This window comes from Gopherus evgoodei, chromosome 4 (genome assembly GCF_007399415.2).
Source record: "Gopherus evgoodei ecotype Sinaloan lineage chromosome 4, rGopEvg1_v1.p, whole genome shotgun sequence".
In the NCBI taxonomy this organism is placed as follows: Eukaryota; Metazoa; Chordata; order Testudines; family Testudinidae; genus Gopherus; species Gopherus evgoodei.
Genome location: NC_044325.1, coordinates 143,173,272 through 143,191,310, shown reverse-complemented (window position 1 = coordinate 143,191,310; position 18,039 = coordinate 143,173,272). Strand labels below are relative to the sequence as shown.

General features: G+C 43.8%; 1 protein-coding gene across 1 annotated transcript in view; it reads right to left on the bottom strand.

Moving 5' to 3' along the window:
• SRGAP2 (SLIT-ROBO Rho GTPase activating protein 2) overlaps nt 1-9,841 on the bottom strand; it is a 255,349-nt gene extending 245,508 nt beyond the window's left edge. Inside the window, exon 1 of the mRNA XM_030561620.1 lies at nt 9,746-9,841. The gene's annotated coding sequence lies outside the window, so the exon portion shown is untranslated. The remainder of the gene's footprint in view (nt 1-9,745) is intronic.
• Between the last annotated feature and the right edge of the window lie 8,198 nt (nt 9,842-18,039).

Sequence of the window (18,039 nt, the reverse complement as noted above, 5' to 3'; positions counted from 1 at the left end):
CAAACTCTTGTGCAGTTTTTTTTAATCTAAAGATGAGGTTGTCTTAATAAAAAAAAGTTGAATTAAATCTCTTTCAGGAATGTGAATCTCTCTGAAACCTAATAAGCAGCTCTCAGCACTCTACTTTCCTTCAATTACAGTGAGTTCACATCAAAGCCTCACCTCCCTGCCACTAAACTAAATGAGTGTGATATTGCTGAAGATGGAGCCTCACTCAGTTATAAAATTAATTAGTTTTAGGGAAGAAGCCAGGATATTGCTCTGATGTTAGCAGGTTGGGATATTAGCTGAACTGAATTGTGTGAAGCATCAGGGACTCTCTGCAACTTCTTGCATAATCCCTTGCTTGTTTGTTTCACTGAGTGTTTATTTTGGAGGATTCCTTTCCATGCTTGGCATGCACTTCGATCTTAAACAGATTTGAACAACAGAAGCAGGAGAACAGGAAAGGGCAATGCATTCTGTAGGCTGCTCCCTGCAATGCCGTATGGCTCACTGTCTGGGGAAGATAGTACCTATCCTGACATGGAACAAAGGACCAAGCAAGGCCCAGATCTTACCAAGATTTACACACATGCTTAACTTCATGCACTGTGAGTGGTCCCATTGAAAGTCAATGTGACTGCTCACATAGATTCCATGCCAGAAGTGATCATCTAGACCAGGGGCTCTCAGCCTTTCCAGACGACTGTATCCCTTCCAGGAGTCTGATTTATCTTGCGTACACCTCAAGTTTCAACTCACTTAAAAACTATTTGCTTACAAAAATCAGACATAAAAATACAAAAGTGTCACAGCACCCTGTTACCGAAAAACTGTTGACGTTCTCATTCTCACCATATAATTATAAAATCAATTGGAATATACATATTGTATTTACATTTCAGTGTATAGTATACAGAGCTGTATAAACAAGTCATTGTATGAAATTTTAGTTAGTGTGGACTTCGCTAGTGCTTTTCATGTAGCCTGTTGTAAAATTAGGAAATATCTCGACGAGTTGATGTACCCCCTGGAAAACCTCTGCGTACCCCTGGTCGAGAACCGCTGATCTAGTCTGACCCCCTATGTAACCCAGGCCATAGAACTTCCCCAAAATCATTCCTAGAGTATATCATTTAGCAGAAACAACCAACCTAAATGTAGAAATTGTCAATGACTGAGAATCCACGCTTGGTCAATTGCATGGGCTCCGACTCCACAGGTGTTCCAGCGAGTACCTAGCACTCACCGGCAGCCAAGTACCCCCCAGCAGCTGTTCTGCAGGGTGCAGGAGGAGCTGAGAGGGAGGGGGAGATGGGGGGACAGGGCACGCTGGGGTGGGGATGGAGGGTTGGAGAAAGGGGTAGAGTGGAGGTGGGCCTGCGGCAGAGGGGGTGGGGTTGAGCACCCCTCTGGGTAGAGAGGAAGTCAGCGCCTATAAACAATTGTTCCAATGGCTAATTACCTTAGCAGTTAGAAATTTACACCATGTAAATTAACAAAGTTAGAACATGCTTAAGCATTTGCAGGATCAGGGCCCTTATTCTATGCATTGTAACATGCTTGTAAAGTGTGTCACGGACAGTTCCCTCAATCTCATCCTTTGTGAGCCAGCCACTGTAGCCACTTGCTATTGCAGGCAGCTACCGGACCAAAGACTAGATCTGAAGTCCCCTCAAGAACTGGTAAAAATGCCATAGGAGGAAGGCCAGATCCCTTTCCATGGGCTTTGGGTGAGGCTCTTAGCTCAGAAGCCAGAGGTTGGTACTGCAGAGGCAGGATCAAATTCTGTTGCTATTTCCAATGCAGCGTCTTGATACCAGTCCCTCTTAAGGGGCTTTGTTTCAATTCCAGCGAGGCACTAACATTTAAACAGCAAAGGCTAAGTAAAAACCCAACCATACTCTTGTGAATAGCAGTGAATTCTGTGAGTATCAAAATTGCCCAGGAAGGAAATTGGCCTCTGGCTAATCACCAGTTATATCACTAATCACAGGTTACATCAGGGAGCGATGTTTTTACCCCCTCACCTCTGGTTTCCTTCCAGGCATAATCCCTGCATGATTAGCTTATGGAGGACATAAAATTAAATTTATTTGTAAATCCTATCAACAAAGCTAACAAGCCAGGGGACCCAGGGTCCCTGAGGCAGAAGGGATGGGCTCAGTTCTCCTTGTTTTGTTTAGATGAATGTGAAAGGGCTTAAGAGCGGCTTTCATGTTTCCTTCTGATATGGCAGTTAGCTGTAAATCTCCCTCCTCATTGAAACTGCACCAGCTCTCACCTTCCTGCACAAGGTGAGGTGCTTGAATTAAACCTCTGGATGCAATTAGACACCTGAGAATTGGTACAAATGGCATATGAGGCAGGCTGGAGTTTCTACACAGCACACGGCTAGCAGCTTCGCTTCTCATGTAAGAACTGATCTTGCACTTGCTGAAATCAATGGAAGAGCTCTTCAGTGGGGGCAGGATCACAGCCAGGCTCTCTATACCAGTTAAGGATCATCTAAGAAATCCAAGCAGATCCTATACAGGTTTTGATGGACCAAACCAGAACCCTGGATGCAAACCCCCACCCTTGTCTGGATACAACAGACACAAAGCTGAGCAGTCGGGGTTTTGAGAATTTTGTTGTTTGGGGGAATGGGGTGGGGGAGAAAGCGAAACAAAGCACAGACCTCTCTGGATTCTTCCACTTCCCATTGCTGCAGCTAAAATTTAAAAATCTGACTGTACAAAACCACTGGAACTTGGGAATAGAAGAGACCAGATCATCATGTTGCTGCTGCTGCAGCGGCTCCCACACTCCAGTGCTCACAGGGGCCACTTTGTTCTAACCAAAACGATCCTCTGGTGCTTGACCTGCACGTTAATTTCATTCATTTTCTAAAAGATCCACACTGAATGAGACAGGGAGGCCAATGCAGAAACCACTGATTTCAGTCTATGGTTTACTTACCAGCAGGGTCTTACTACAACTGCGATTAGCTTGAATGACGAACTGATCATCAACTCCAGCTGAAAACACCAGGCTACACATTACTTCCATTGAGAGTGATCAAGGATGCATGTGGGAGCTTCCAAAATGTCCATTATATCCTGATGCATGGGGCAACGGTGCCCATTTACAATGACACTGAACATGCCCTCACGGTCACTCAAATCTATTGTGCAAACACATATGGAAGCAGCTTTTAAAAGTGCCTTGGTAATTGGGACTGTATATGCAGGGAAGATCCATATCTGAGTGCAAAAATACTGTTCAAAGTTATCAGATATCCAAACAAATTACACCATGGTACAGATCAAAACAATTTCCAAGTAAATTTCCTAAATCCAAGACATGCCTGGAAAATACTGCTCTGTCTCTGGGGTTTCCCTTTTCTTTTACATCTTCTAAGAGTCCTTTTGTTTTTAATTGGTTGGTAAGTAGAAGGGGAGAATTACTTCCATCCCCAGCTGTTTGAATTCCTCACCACAATTCACAGGGATTGTTTAATACTCTGTTTGTTTAATTGTGATTGTTTAATACTCTGAACACCTTAGACAAATGAGTAATATGAATCAAAGCAATGAAGCATCCTAAACTACAGCAGTGGTCTCTATTCTGATTAATGAGGTTGCAGGGAGATCCCAAAGCACTTTACAAAAAAAGAGAGGCATTATCCCCAGTCATGGAATTTCAGTGGGATTTGGATATCTCATTCCTTTAGGTTCCTTGAAAATTGCAGTCAGAAAGTTTAAGTGAAGTACCCAAGGCCACAGAGAGAATCAATGGGAGAGCCACACACAAACAGAAGTCCCCCAACTCTAGCCATTAGATCATATGGTCTTATTTTAACCTATGGCAATTAATGGATTTATCTAGTGAAGGAATACTCATATGGACTATAATGTATTACCTAAGGTTAGATCAGCCAGCCGAGGGAGTAGAATATCTGAACTGACCCTTCTGTTGGAAATGGCATTGAACCTGAATTGTGAACCACTTTGGCTGACTCTCCTCCACTGCTGAGTTTTGAACCCCCTGCAGGTCACTGGTTCTGACCAGGACTAGAGAGAAAGGACAAGAATCCTTCAAGGAAAACTATTCTTCTGGTGTTGCCAAGCTGGAAGAAGCAGGAAGCACTAGAAATCTCATAATGTAATCCATCCCAATGAAGGTTCAGTCTGGTTTCCAGTGGGTTTGGACAAGCCCCTGAATACCTGGGTGTTTTCTGAACCGAACTGCCAGGACTCACCTATCTCTAGAACCAGAACTAAGTGTGCCCGATCCCTGCTAACCACTTACAGTGAAAGCCAACCCTACTGCTACGGAGTGTGAGTATGGCCAAGAAGCAATCCTGATGGGGCAGGGCAGAATGGCTTAGATGGATGCATTTCCTCCTGCTCTCTCAGTACCTTTTGCTTCTGCTGCTGCGTCTGCCCTAGAGGCCTCGTCACAGCTCGTAGCTGGCAGATCTCACTAGCTTGGAGCTAGAGGGCATCATTCAAGGACAGACTTTCCATGGTAGGAATCCCACTCTGCCACTGCACTAGCCCACTGTCACAGCCTGGGGCCAGATTTGCCTTTAACTTGCGACAGAGCTCATAGCACACCATGCATTCTACTGTGGTCAATGCCCTTGATCCCCACCTGTGTCCATACAGAGGGGTGGCAGGTCCCTTCCCGCAAAGCCTGCTACAGCTCAGCATCTCAGACTGTTTTCAGTGTGGTGACTATCGGACAATCTGAACCTCCACTTGTTTGGGTCATTGCATGGGGCAGACCCACTGCCACTTGCTTAGAAGACTGACAAAGCTCCTGCCAGCTGCTGTCTCTTCCCCAACAGCCTGCTGTTCCTTATCACCAGGACATGAAAAGAAGAACACCCCAGTGCTGCTCAATGCCTGCTCCTGCAGTGTCACATGGACTATACCGATGCCTAGTAATAATTCTTTCCTGCCTATGGGATCCTGCCCATCTGTCTCCCTGGAGCAGCCAGTATGCTACAAAGCACAAATGCTGCATATCCCAGCTTCTCCTTCTAGGTATCTCATGGTGGGAGAGGATTAAAAGCATTAGCAGCTCTCTCAGGTTCCAGTCCTGCTCCCAGTGAAGTGAAGGAGAACTCAGCTAGAGCTAGGAACAGGACAAAGGAGAGCAGATGGGGCATAAGGCACTAGTTAAGGATTAACAGCTATTATCCTCACATTACTTTCCACAACAGGATGCTGCTTGGGTGTTAAAGCTGCTGTAGAAAAGGTTTTGCCACTTATGTGTGAGCACTCGATAGCCCAAGGGGGGTTGAAAAGGCTAAAGAGGCAGTTGCCTGTAGGATGCTTTTGGCAAACCACTCCTGCAGCAGCAATGGCTGCTCTGCAGCTTGTGTAAATTAAGTTTGGTGGCCTGAGTCAAGCTCCTAGTAGGGCAGGTAAGAAGCCACCCTCACAACAGCTCCTTCCATCCAATCCCCCTTGCTGGTATTCTCAGGGGAAGGATCTCCCTAGTGATTGCTCCCTCTGAGTTCACAGCCAAGTCTGGCCAGACCGTATCTTGCCTGCAGGGCTGAATGTTGTGCCGTAGCTAAGATTCTTAAATTGCCCTGGATGCTTAGTTTCTACAGTAGCTTGTGTAATAAAGGTGCAGTGATTACCCAGTGTAAACAAAAGCTGCAACAGTTTCCTTCAGTGACTCCCTATCAGCCTTGCCTTATGTCTCCTAATTGGAAAATATCCTATGGCCACAGCCTTCCATCTAATCAGGCAAACAGCACAGCTCTCTGCTCTGAAATTAAGGACCATCGTGAAGGGAGGAGATGGCCCATTGGGCCCCATGTATCCTGGGAGATTTTTACACATTGAGAAAAGACACACTTAGTGTGAGAGGAAGATAAGTTATTCCACTAACATTGCTGGTCTATTAAAGCTCTTGAATAAAGCCTGCAATAGTGCTCATTACTTGGGTTGATTTCGTCTCCTTGCCCACGTCAGGTAGGCTGAAAGGGAATGACAAGGGATGAGAGGTTATTGGACCAGGCTAAGTGAAATACCACTTTTCTTTAAACAGCCTTGGACTATTATAGTAGAATATAAATTCAGCCACAATCTTGCTGCTGACTAGGTCTCTCTTGTGCAGCTGACTAGAAATACTGCAGCACTTCATTTAAAATGGAAGTTGTTAGTGCATTAAAGATGATGAAAGTGAATCAGTTCTAGGACCCCTCCCCCAAGTTATTTGTTTTGATATTAAATCCCATCCATTTTACCCCAAAAGTCCTTCTCCAAAGAACTGGTGACAGCATGTTGTTCCTTAGATGACAACCATTAACAGAACAGAAATAACAGTATGTGACCAATTGCACCCCACAAATTTAAGTGAATGATTTCCAGCCTGTTCACTAATCTGATTTAAGCAGTAACCTAATGGCTCAGAAAACAAGAGGCAAAGAAGAACCCCCAAATCAATTTTTTTTCAATCTTATGATTTAAGCCAGTCTCATCATCATTATTTATATTCCAATAGCACCTCTGAGAGCCAGTCATGCACCAGAACCCCATTGGGCTAGGTTCTGTACAAACTCAGAAAAAAAGATCAGTTGTAAGGTCCTTGGGGCAGGGACGAAGTAGAACACAAGAGACAGCAGGCGGGAAGAGACGGGAGGGAAACACAAACAATAAGATCATATTGGTCAGAATGATGGGCTATGGCCTCTGCACACCAGCAGCCTGATCCTTGTCAAGTCTCATGATTTTTTGAGAACCTGGGGCTGACCCTATTATATACAGGACAGAAACTGTTAAATTGCAAAGCCTTGAATCTGCAGACATTGACGATTGTGCCCATCAGTGCAAGCAATGCCTCTCATTACTCATTTTCTTTTAAAAGAGGGTGTAATTGTGGGGATTGCCCTAAAGCACCACAGTCCTGATTGATGGCAAATGCTGCCATGGCTGTCAGAGCCCACTGCCTTGCACTGAAGAAGGGCAATCAATCTGAGGGAGAGTGAGCAGACAGAGCAGCCCTTGAGCTCATGGGAGGTTTCATTTTGTTCCCCCTTGACATTTCCAATCAAAAACAGATTTAAAAATGTGCATGTCCCTCTCATCCTGCGGAAGGAAAACAGTCCCTCCCCTCAGCAGCAGGCATAAGATTGCTTGTCACGAGGATCAGGAACCCAGTACTGCATGCAGTGCAAGAATGCAGGTGCTAGAATGTGAGGCATCCCATATGGGACTATGCATTATCTGGCAGTGAGCTCCATGTAGGCAGCCCCCTCCTCCAGTACTCTCAGGGCTTGTATACATCACAAAGTTGCAGCGCTGGTGAGGGGGTTACAGCGCTGCAACTTAGGAGGTGTACACATCTGCAGGGCATCACCAGCGCTGCAACTCCCTGTTCGCAGCGCTGGCCGTACTCCCGTTTTGTCTCGGGTGTAGAGGATCCAGCGCTGGTGATCCAGCGCTGGTAATCAAGTGTAGACACTTACCAGCGCTTTTCTTGACCTCCGTGGAATAAGCAGGTATCCCAGCATACCTGAGGAAGCCTCTGGTAATCAAGCTGGTCTCCTTCCCTGCGGTTTGCAGGGTGGTTCGGGGAACGCGAGAGCAAACCGCGGCAAAGCTGGTCTCCTTCCCCGGTTTGCTCTCGCGTTCCCCGAACCCCCCTTGAAGCCGCCCAACAGCGCTGCAGTGTGGCCACATCTAACACCACTTGCAGCGCTGGTTGCTGTAAGTGTGGCCACTCTGCAGCGCTGGCCCTATACAGCTGTACTAATACAGCTGTAACAACCAGCGCTGCAAAATTTTAGATGTAGACATACCCTCAGTGGGGCTCTTCATGGTTCTGTCCCTGTGCTTCCGATTTCAGGACTGGAGCTCAATTGTTGTTTGTGCTAGTTTGATGCAATTTTCCTGGCTAGAATGCCCAGCCCTTGTTATCCATATTGCAGTACCACCTTGGAGACCTAGTCATGGAGCAGGACCTCACTGTGCCAAGTACGAACAGAACGAACCCTCTCAAAAAAACCTTACTTCATTCCCACTCAATACATGTCAAATGGGCCCAAAGCTGCTGTCTCAGTCATATTGCTAAGGCCACTGACTTTCTCCATTGCCTGCTGAGTTTAAGACAATACTAGCTGTCTAACTGGCTGCTAATGCTTTTCACACCAGAGCTAGCCCAGCACATATTTCTCGCTACACCCCAGAAGGGAGAGACGAGACCGAAATGATTTCTTTCCAGTCTTGGAGTGTAATTTTTTTTTTTATTGATTGTTAAATTGTAAATGCTCTGGCTGTGGCTGGTTTTAAATCCTAATGATTCTAGCAGAGCAAGTGAGGCAAAGGGGAGAAAATGAGCTGTTTCATGGATACCAAAACCTCCCAGCATCACGGGTGATGCAAGGAAGAGGCCGTGTAAATAACGGCAAGAGCCTAAGACTGATAGACGAGTAATTTTCTATTTTCCAGTCTGTTCATTTTTTCCTCTGGCAGTTGCTTCTACTATGTAAAAAGTTTTCAAAATATCTGCATCAAGCTAGCGCTGCCATAGAACACAGAGAAGAGAAAAAAGTGATAGCGCTATTAGGCTGTAATAATGTCCTGGTGTCAGGTTTATTTTATTCCCCAGGGAAGTGCCTCACTACTATTTATGTGACCACGGCCAGTTATACAATCCCTTATTGCTGGCTCAGCAGGAATACAAACAGGCTGAAGCCACAGAACTGTAATTCATCTCCTTGTTTTTTCTTCTCTGTCACTTCCTCTTTTGCCACTGGCCACATTACCCTCTGTCCTATCACATAGGCTTCCAGCCATCCGACCCCACGTTTGAACTCCCCTCGCCTCGAGGCTGACACCAGCTCCTGCAGCTTCTTCCTCTGCCACAACATAGAGCAAAGCCGAGCCTCTTTTGCAGCACACTTCTCCACCTCCAGCCTCAGATACTAGCACAGCCTCCCTGATACGTGTAACCCTCCTTTCTGTATTTCTAAAGCACTGATTTTTGCTCAGCCAGAGCCCATCACTCCCTTCGAACCTCTGCCCACTCCCCCTTTCCTACTACCTTATCACAGAGATAAGCCTTTTCTCTTTGCTCCACAAGTCTGCTCCAGCCTCCAGGCCTCACCTCCTTTCTTATAGTCTCATCCTCTCCATGGCAACGAAGCCTCAATGCTCTGTTCATTTCCTTCCCCAGCGCAGTCCTCCTACTTTCCTCCATGCTGCACAGTACGAATGGGATGAGCGACAAGTTCCTGAGCATTAGGTCTTCACCCATATAAATACCTCCATAAGACAATTCTCCCAGGAAGTCCACTATGTCAAAGTCAGATTCAGGACTCACAGTTTCTCAGACCACTCTGTTTTATTAGCAAAGCGCTCTGCTAATACACCTAGATAATGTGTGAATGCCATGCAAGGCTTACACTACTTTATTTATACAGATAAAAAGGGCATGAATTTAACAAGATAACAAAGGGAACAGAACTGATAAGTTTACCTGGGGCTAGACACACGTGTCTTATTTCCTTATTAACTCTTATCGATCTCCTACTAATGTCCCACCATTAGCTTAAGTGGACCCATTGTTCCGTACCTTAATGTTTCTCTTCCTGACAACTTTATTTCAACATTCCTCATTCCTGCTTAAAGGAACACACAACATTTCTTTAATCCATTCTACTTTCACAATTAACACTAGCTCACGTCAGACACCTTCTTCACCCAATATTCCACTGCAGGAGAGGAGCTGATTTGATCTGCCTTAAAAAAACTGTTACCTCTCTCCTCTGGCTTTCATCTCTCATCTTGTCTGCAGAACACTAAGGCAGGGACTGTCCTTAATGTGTGTTTTCCACAGCACCAAGCACGTTGCTCATGTTCAGCAGATAATATTCCATAAGAAGTGCTCAGATAACACTGTGGCTAGAAGTGGACAGTCATAGAATCATATGATACCAGGGTTGGAAGGGACCTCAGAAGGTCATCTAGTCCAACCCCCTGCTCAAAGCAGGACCAATCCCCAGACAGATTTTTGCCCCATATTCCTAACTAGGGCCCTCAACAATTGAACTTACAACCCTGGGTTTAGCAGGCCAGTTTTCAAACCACTGACCTGTCCCTCCCCCTAGGTAGTAGCTGTCAGCGATTATCAGAGGACGGCTACTCAGGCAAACTGGATTTCAGATTGGATCTGAGGAAACAGGGACATAGATAGGCCCAGGTCAGCATCATAGTACTGAACATCCCCAAGAGTTGGGGCCTTTGGTTCAGACCGGTTCTCCCTTTAAGGGACAGGTAAGACTTCAAGAGAAAAGGCAGATCTATGTCCAGAGGAGCTGAGGCGCAAACTGAGATCCTGGGCTTGATTCCTTGTTTTCCTGAACCATTTGACTTCATTTACATTACAGCAAAGTGGGGTATGGCAAATCCCAGATCCAAATTGTGCCAATTTACACACACACTTTGCACTGGCGTAAGTGACAATCCCAGGTTCAGGGCAAATCCTCTTTGATGCTTAAGTGTTAGCGTAACCCTAGAATTCCAAAGTATTTGTCTTCAACCTTCTGATAATGAGCCCCACTACCTGTGCTAAGCTACAAGGATTTGCTGGTCCTTTAAATGGCTGCTCTCTATCATTCATCTAGGGTTTACAGGAAGTTTGAAGAAGCTGTAAGCTCAAAATAACATCCATGTGTACAATGTAGGGCTGTTAAGTGATTAAAAAAATAATCGCTATTAATTGCACTGTTAAACAATAGAAGAATACCATTTATTAAAAATATTTTTGGATGTTTTCTACATTTTCAAATAAATTGATTTCAATTACAACACAGAATACAGTGTACAGTGCTTACTTTTTTTATTTTTGGTTACAAATATTTGTGCTGTAAAAAACAAAAAGCAACAGTATTACAAGTACTGTAATGTAAACTCTTTGTCATGAAAGTTCAACTTACAAATGTAGAATTATGGACAAAAAATAACTGCGTTCAAAGATAAAACACTGTAAAACTTTAGTGCCTACAAGTCCACTCAGTCCTATTTCATGTTCAGCCAATCGCTCAGATCAACAAGTTTGGTTACATTTGCAAGAGATAATGCTGCCCACTTCTTGCTTACAATGTCACCTGAAAGTGAGAATAGGTGTTCTCATGGCACTGTTGTTGTCGATGTAGCAAGATATTTATGTACTGAAGATTCATATGTCCCTTCATGCTTCAACCACCATTGGTAACTTCTTTCACTTTATATTTGACAAAATGCAAAGTGTTCTTAAAATGAACAACATGCGCTGGGTCACCATCCAAGACTGCTGTAACATGAAATATATGGCAGAATGCAGGTAAACAGAGCAGGAGACATACAATTCTACCCCAAGGAGTTCACTCACAAATTTAATTAATGCATTATTTTTTTAAAGAACGTCATCAGCATGGAAAAATGTTCTCTGGAATGGTGGCCGAAGCACAACGGGGCATACCAATGTTGAGCATATCTTGAACATAAATACTTTGCAATGCTGGTTACAAAAGTGCCATGCAAACAGCCGTTCTCACTTTCAGGTAACATAAATAAGAAGCCAGCAGCATTATCTCCCATAAATGTAAAGAAACTTGTTTCTCTTAGCAATTGGCTGAACAAGAAATAGTGGACTTGTTGGCTCTAAAGTTTTACATTGTTTTGTTTTTGAGTGCAGTTATGTAACAAACAAACAATCTATACTTGTATGTTGCACTTTCACGATAAAGAGATTACATTACGGTACTTGTATGGGGCGAACTGAAAAATACTATTTCTTTTGTTTATCATTTTTACAGTGCAAATATTTGTAATAAAAATAATATAAAATGAGCACTGTGCACTTTGTATTCTGTGTTGTAATTGAAACAAATATATGTGAAAATGTAGAAAAACATCCAAAATATTTAATAAAATTTCAATTGGTACTCTATTGCTTAACAATGCGATTAAAACTGTGATTAATCACGCTTAATTTTTTTTTAGTTAATCACGTGAGTTAACTGTGATTAATTGACAGCTCTAGTACAATGCTATTGTAAGTGCTGCAGTATTTTTCTTGGGGGCTAAATGGGATTCCATTAGTAGCTATCGAGCAATAGCCCAGACAATTCCAAGGAGCCGTTGCTAGTTTTGAGGAACCACAGACAACAAACATGTCATAGCCTCCTGCTCTCCCCCGCTAAAATGACAGGCTAAAAACCCAGCTTGGTTTTTAAGAGCCAGCCACTTTGGGCATTGCCTGCATGTAACTGAAAACCTAACATGAAGTAAAGGTCAGAGATATATTGAGGGAATGCTTTTACCACAGCTGAGCTGCAGACCTTCAGCATCCCGATTCAAGTGGCACCATGCCCTCCTCAGAAGCATCAAACGGCTCTAGACAGCTCCACTGCATACAGCAGTTCTGCTTTCAGCCAACACCTCTGTAACTGTTTTGGGACCAGTTCTCACCCATGTGTAAAGGTGGAATTAACTCCATGCAAGTCAGTGGAGTTATTCTGGATTAATGTGGACGTGACAGAGCTGCTACAGAGCGTAAAGCAAGTGCCACCTTTGCCCAGGGGCTAGTACAGAGGACTGGGGGCCCAGGTTGTTATAGATACAGACAAAGCCATAACAGCTGGGTTCTATTCCCAGCTCTCTCAGTGAGAGATTTGTTTAGTGCAAGTCACTTCCCCTTTGAGCTTCTGTTTTCTCATCTGTAAAAGTAGGGGGAGTTACTTAATTACCATCCCAGGTAGTAAGGATTGGTGTTTGCAAGGGCTGTTCTAGAAATGCCAAGTCTTACTATACGAGACCCATACTGGCATCGTCAGGAACAACAGTGCGAAGGTCCACATCATCTTCCAGACAAAGTGCTAGAACTGGATTTGTCTTAGGAAAGTAAGAAGTGCCTATCCCAGCCCCAAGCACTGCTCCTGAGAGATGGGCCTCTGATACTGGGGTGACCTGGGACAAGTAATTGCCCAGCTGTGCCTCAGTTTCACCCTCTAAAATGGGGATAACGATACTGACCTCCTTTATGAAGCACTTCAAGATCTACAGGTGCCAAGTACCATGTAAAAGCGAGGGAATATGAGTATTATTCAGCCCCCACCTCAAGACACATTTAGAGTAAGTCTGTCTACAGAATGACACACCTTATGCAGCCAGAGAAATGGAAAAGGCAGCTCAAGTTTTCAGCTTCTCAGCCTTCAGGCTCTCTTTAGAAATGTATCAGCTTCTGACACAGATGTGGCAAAAAACGTTGTCTTGTTAAAGTGACATACAAGTACCGTTCCAGCCAATCAATGAACAACAGTGGCAGCTGCGCATGAAATCCCAGATCTACAGCTCACCCTTTTAGCCTCCAATAAGGAAAGGAAGTATCTGAGACCTGCTCTTTGTTGCTCTTGAGAGGCAGCTGTCTCAGCTGGGTGCGTCCCTTGACTTCATAATTTCATTCCATCATAGAAAGCAAATGAAAAGCTGGAGACAAAAGTGATTTGATTTCTTACAATATTCCTGCTGTATCAGTAAGCACTGGAATGTATTTTCCTGGAAGCATGTGGCACTGCAGAGAGAGCAGGGAGGGGGAATATGCCATACTCTTGTACGTGGCAGGACCAAATGCACAGAGAATTTACATGTGGCAACTGTTACATTGTCAATTTGTGGGCCAGTTTCATAATAAAGAAGTTATCAGATAGATAGATGCAATCCCTGAGGTATCAGAATTTCGTGTATATGATCTAAAATGTAGTTCGCTACAGGCAAGCAAATCTATGCTTTTTCAAAGGGGCCTCTGGTTGTCAGACATCAGAAATCTCCCAAAACCTCCCCTCAAATTATCATCCTCCGATGCCTGTCTGAACCTAGTTGGATGGCCTAGATCCAGTTCTTATTAAAGAATCAACAGGAGACAAGAACACAGCTGACCATCTTTCGAGATGACAAAGATAGAAGGACAACTCCTTGCTCAAATGGAGTCAGGATGCGGAAAGCTTACGCAGCATTGCTGAAATTGCTCTGGGGAACAAATATTCCTCGATGCTGACTTCCCCCATTATTCGTGCACAGAGTTCACACACAGCCAACAGTTTGTCAATGGGACATGAGATGAAAAATCAAGCCAACAAGTATAGCACCTGTGCCATTTGTCATGCCCATGACTTAATGATTTTATCCCAAAAGCCTAAAATATTTGAAGACAGCAGGGGAGATGCAAAGGGAAAGCTGCAGCTGACCGGGCATTCAGTACAGGTTCCTTGCTAAGCTATAATAGATATTGTACAGTTGGCTGGCAAATTAATAGATCATTCCAGATACACTCCAGGGACTCTAGCCAATTTCATTATAGCCATCTTTTCTCAGCACATCATATGCTCTGTAAGTAAAACAAATAAGCTGCAGTTGTGACTGGCAGATGGAAGAAACAAATTGGCTCTCATGTAGCAGGCCTGGCTAGATCAGCATAAGAACATTTTGTTAATGGCATAGTGAATCATCACGGCAAGTCAGTCTTGCTCTGGGGGACTTGTAGGGGGAGGGACGGTACAGTTGGAAATTCACTAGTGTGCCAATAAATATCAGCCAAAATTTTCCAAGAGCAACTGGTGATTTTGGGTGCCTAAGTTGACATACCCCAAAGGACATAGTTGACATACCCCAATTTTCAGAGAACAGATGCCCAGCATTTTCTGAATAAACTAACCAACCAACCATCAGGTCTGGTTAAGGTGCCTTAAGTTGGGCATCCAAAAATCACTAGTCCCTTCTGAAAAACTTGCTATTGTTCTTCTGGTGTTTTGACCCCATGATCACATCAATATTTGATAGCATTTCTCCCAGTACAAGTGGAGGTAATATTTCCAAGTCCAATGCCATCAATGGGAGTCTTTCAATGGACTTCAAGGGGCTTTGGATCTGGTCCTTCAAGCATACACTTTGCAGGTATATTTTAAGCTCTGATGCTTGAAAGTGTGGTCCTATTCAGCATTGGCAGCTCTTGTAATTTCATCATGAGACTTGTGATACTTGCTGTTTTTATAAAAGTCTCAGCTCCTGGAGACCTGTGATTGCAAGAGAATCTTATCGTTCATTTAAAAAAATACCACAAAACAAAAATATCTGCAAGTTGCTAAGCCTCATGGTTGTGGAGGAAAACTGGAAAGTGTGAACCACGCCCACATGGAGCCAAGCCACGAGAAGACAAATATAAAGCTTGCCAAGATGTATTACTATGTAATTCTCAGGATTAAGCCCAATCTCATGGTTTTGGCTCATGATTTTTTGATTGCTTGGGGCTGGCAATACCATGGGCAAAATCCACCCCAGTTAAGGGGGCCAGCCCAAGGCCTGTGCAGCACTTACTATCAAGACTTAAGTGATACACAGGCATCCTACACAGGTGTGAATTTCACCCTTAAGATTTTAGGCGAAAGGGTTCCAATACCACAAGTCACACCTTGGTAAGCAGATTTGTATGGACTTCTCAATATGCTTGGAGTCACTTGATCTATCTAGTGGTATCCCTGAGATGTGTGTCTTTGATGTATTTGTGATGTCTTTAACATTTGCTTAGGCACCTATATATGCTCTTTAAAATAAAGCAATACCACCGTTTTAATTCATTAGAGAAGAACGAGACTGGAAAGGGAAGGAACACAACTGCCATAAAATTCTAGACAGCAGCTTTTGTAACTGAGGATAATTATAAGCCAAAGGTGGCAGTTTATCATAATTGCAGGGACCCTGGTAATGCTGTCCAGAGAGAATAATAATAATGGCCATAGTAACGCTGTTGCTAATAGCTGTGCCTGAGTAGGCGTTTCCATTTAGGAGATGTTCGGCATTCTGCTCGTTGCATATTGTCTCGAGTTGGAGCCTGGCTCACAAATCATTAGCCTTGGTTTGATTCTCCATGACACCCACATAGAAGGGGATCTCATTTAAATTCTGTAATTGATCATTACCCTACAAAGAGATTCGTTTGCCTGCTACTTAACATAGCACACGGGTGTCCTCCTGAAAGCACTTTACAAACATTAAACTTCACAAAATCACCCCCTCGCCATGTGGTAGGAGGAAAGTGTTAGCCTCACTTGAAACTGAACCAAGAGATCAGCAGCCTGACTTTTCAAAGGTGGCACAGTCATTACAGGCCATGAAAAATCAGCATCTTCCTGGCTCAAGTTCCACAGGGAGTGGACATTAGTACTCCTGAATTCCTGGCTCTCGATTCTGTGCTCAGACCCTCTTTCTATGAGTCTGATTCAACGCCCACTGCAGTCAATCAAAACACTCTTATGGTCCTTAATAGAAATTGGAGCAGTTCCTATGGGCTCAGTCCTGCTCTCATTTAAGTCAATGGCAAAGCTCTTATTGACTCAGTTTGTCAAGGGTAAAGCCATACATACAGTGGGACACAAGAGAATGTGCCCTGTGCTATCCACTGCAGTGTGATATCACCGCATACAGGCTGAATCTCCGTGTTATTAAAAAACACATGAAAATCAAATTGGAAAAAAATTCAGATATTAAACCTGTTATGCCTGCCATGAAACAAAGCAGTCAATTCTTCTGCCAAATGCATTTTAAACTAATGGTCATAAGAGATCCCAAACTCTGTATTTTGCAGTGGAAAGGGCAGGATGTAAATTGGCAATAAAAACACATATTATACTTAATGATTTATTGACCACAAGGGTCAGAAAATTAGCTGTTCTAATAGGGTTTTACCATGACAAGCCATACGTTAAGAGCTTAGAAACTGTGTATATCATTATCAGGCCTATGAAGAAAAGACATGGTCTTTGCAATTACAATTTGTGTTTCCCTAACAGCTTTGGTTTGAATTCATTTTTGGTACATGATTCAACACAATACTCTGATGTGCAAAGGGCTAGGTGCAACAAGAAGTGGCACTGTTTGTTTCTCTGGGCAGTAGGACTTTTTAAGCCTCCTTGTGCAAATATTTCTGAAAGCCTGTTTACATGAAGTTCATCCTGAATGTGAGAAGACAGCATCAATGGGGACACAACTCAGCTGGAAACAGAATACATCCCACTACCACCAGAATACAGAGTGCCCAAGAGTCAAATGAATTGGCCCTCCAAGATGGACAGGATTGTCAGCACACAAGAGGTCTGGGAAATAGATTTGAGCGTAGGCAGAGAGCTGTATTATAGATTTCTTTAGTTTACTGATGCTTATAATTGACACCAATGTAGGAAGGCTAATTATGCATAGCGCAGTTCTTCCCTGCTTTTTTACAAACATCAAGCTGCTTTACAACCTACATCCACCACTAAATTGCAGAGCACAACAGCGTTTATAACAGTGCTGTCAACAATGCACAGCTGGCTTAGGATAAGGACAAATATTGTATGCAACCGAAACTGCAGGAGGAATGTAGAGGAGTAGAAGATGGACAGAACCCATATGAGACTTTGCTAGGACACCAGAGCCATGGCCCAGCCCTACCCAACTCTTGCAACAGTGCCATGGGATCTTTAATAACCCCCAGTAGTTTTAGATCTAACCTTAAAGACCACATCCTCCCACACTACTCTGAGACAGCTGCTAAATGAGAGGAGCACCCATTACTGGGGGCTACCCAACAACCCTTCCTGAATGTCTCCCTCCCATCCAAGTACTGACCTAACCTAATGATGCTTAACTGAGGAGATTGTAAATGCTCACAACCAAAGGTGTTACAGCTGTGGGCTTCCCTTGGGAGCTTGAGAGACTGCCCTACACACACTCTCTTCTCTGTCTAAAGGGATCATTTAGCAATGGACAGCAGAGTAGAAAAGTGACACCTCACCATCAGGTTATGCAGGTGCATTATTGCATTAGCTCTTAAGACTCAGGATTTGGACACTGCAGGTGGTGACAATGTGCAGTGAACCTTTATGCCAAGTGATTTCAGACAGGAAAGGTAATAGGAAGTGCTGTTGTGCAAACAGCTGGTAACAGCAGATGCCCATGGGGTCAGGTCCTTAGAGGTGCTAAATAGATTAGATCCATTGATTTTCAGTGGAACTACACTCATTTGAACCCAGCGTAT